Below are 2,286 nucleotides of genomic sequence, written 5' to 3'. Positions count from 1 at the left end.
GGACATTGGTTAGGCCATTGTTGGAATATTGCGTGTAATTCTGGTCTCCTTCCTATTGGAAAGATGTTGTGAAACTTGAAAGTGTTCAGAAAAGATTTAAGCTACGGGGAGAGGCTGAATAGGCTGGGGCTGTTTTTCCTGGAGTGTCGGAGACTGAGCGGTGACCTTATAGAGGTTTACACAATTATGAGGATCATGGATAGGGTAAATAGGCATAGTCTTTTCCTGGGGTTGGGGAGTCCAGAGCTAGAGGGCATAGGCTTAGGATGAGAGGGGAAAGATATAAAAGAGATCTACAGGGCAACTTTTTCACATAGAGGGTGGTATGTGTATGGAACAAACACATTGAGTTAGACCCCATCCACCACCCCCTGAGAAAAAGAACAGGAAATGGCATCACCACAGGAAATGACATCACCAACCCAAAGAAATCCAGAATATAAATAGAAAGCAGGAATCAGGAGCAGTGCTTCGCCCGGAAGCCCACTGAAGATGTTACCTAGTAGAGTGATAAAACCTCTGAAAATGAACCTTCCAGCTCAGCGAGCAAACCTACATCCAGAACCTCAACTTGATCTACAAATCTTCTCAAAACTCGCTGAAGGATTCAATAACGAGAGATCACGCTCGTTAGGTGAGAGGTGAGAGGTGAAAAGTTTAAGGAGGATACACGCAGTAAGTACTTTACACAGAAGGTGGTAGGTGCCTGGAATGTGTTGCCAGCAGAGGTAGTAGAAGCAGACACAGTAGATTCATTTAAGATGCATGAGTAGGTGGGGAGCAGAGGGATACAAATGCTTAGGAATTGGGCAACTGGTTTAGATAGTGGATTTGGATCAGCTCAGGCTTGGAGGGCCGAAGGGCCTGTTCCTGGGCTGTAAATTTCCTTTGCCCTTTGTTCGCAGATGAGACAGTGTATTACCTCTGCAGTTAATTCCTGAACAAAGACCACATTCCTGCTAACCTTCTGTTAATTGTAGCATCCAACTGCACCCCAAAGACTTGTATATACCTTCTTGCCTTAGATCTTTTGAAAGAGCCCCTTTCTCCAACCCTAGGCATCATCTAGCCCAGGACGCGTTGGTTTTATTTCTTAGCTTCATTCTTAGCAGGGGTACTCCAAATAAGCTTTTGTCATGCTGCTGCTGTGCAAATTTTGTGATCTCGCCATTCTCACCTCACGACAACATATATAAACTTAATGTTGAAGCTTATAAACATATCAATGTCTGTTTTATGAGAAATTCTCTGAATTTAAAATTCCGGGTTTTTGTTCTGAGTTTCTTCCAAGTATAGAATGGTGCAGACCTTCCCAAAATTGAGTTGTTTACCAGAACAAGCCATCGTTTTGGTTCCCAATTGCAACAAATACAATGTAAATGCTGTTAGCATTTAAGATATATTATAAGACATAAAAATTCCATCTTTAAATTTATTGACAATGATTAACATGGCATTTTATACAAATGCAACATACTGTAAAACAACTTGAATGTAACAATCTCATGAATGTACAGTAAAATCTCCCATGAGAGAAGAATAGCAAAACTTTTCAATGATACAAACTGATCTGACATTCCTTGTGTAATGCAACAGAGCCCCAGAATGACCATTTGTTTTACTGGTTTTTCACTCTGGATTATGAAAATTATCCCTGGAAAAAGATTAAGAAAGGAAAAGTAGCATATGAATGCAAAGTTGCAGAATCGTAAAAATGCTCTGTAAAAGCTTTTCTAGGTATGTAAAAAAAGATGCCATTAGCAATTTTTTTTAAATTTCAAGCAGAGTCAGAATTAAAATTTGAAATCAGGAAGCTGCAGAGGAACTATACAAATACTTTGTACAACTCATGAACACCTGACTTATGAACACACATACTTATTTTAAAGATCTGACATACAAACATTTTCTAACTTACGAACAGCTACTTTAGATTGTCCTGTAGTGTGTTGTGATCTGACTTGCACAAAAATCAATTTGCAAACAGACTCAAGAATGGAACTCATTGTTGTGGTTCTGTTCGCCGAGCTGGAAGTTTTTGTTGCAAACGTTTCGTCCCCTGGCTAGGCGACATCATCAGTGCTTGGGAGCCTCCTGCGAAGCGCTTCTTTGATGTTTCCTCCGGTGTTTATAGTGGTCTGTCCCTGCCGCTTCCAGTTGTCAGTTTCAGCTGTCCGCTGTAGTGGTTGGTATATTGGGTCCAGGTCGATGTGTTTGTTGATGGAGTTTGTGGATGAATGCCATGCCTCTAGGAATTCCCTAGCTGTTCTCTGTCTGGCTTGCCCT

This window comes from Chiloscyllium plagiosum, chromosome 3 (genome assembly GCF_004010195.1).
Source record: "Chiloscyllium plagiosum isolate BGI_BamShark_2017 chromosome 3, ASM401019v2, whole genome shotgun sequence".
In the NCBI taxonomy this organism is placed as follows: domain Eukaryota; kingdom Metazoa; phylum Chordata; class Chondrichthyes; order Orectolobiformes; family Hemiscylliidae; genus Chiloscyllium; species Chiloscyllium plagiosum.
This window is presented reverse-complemented; position numbering follows the sequence as displayed.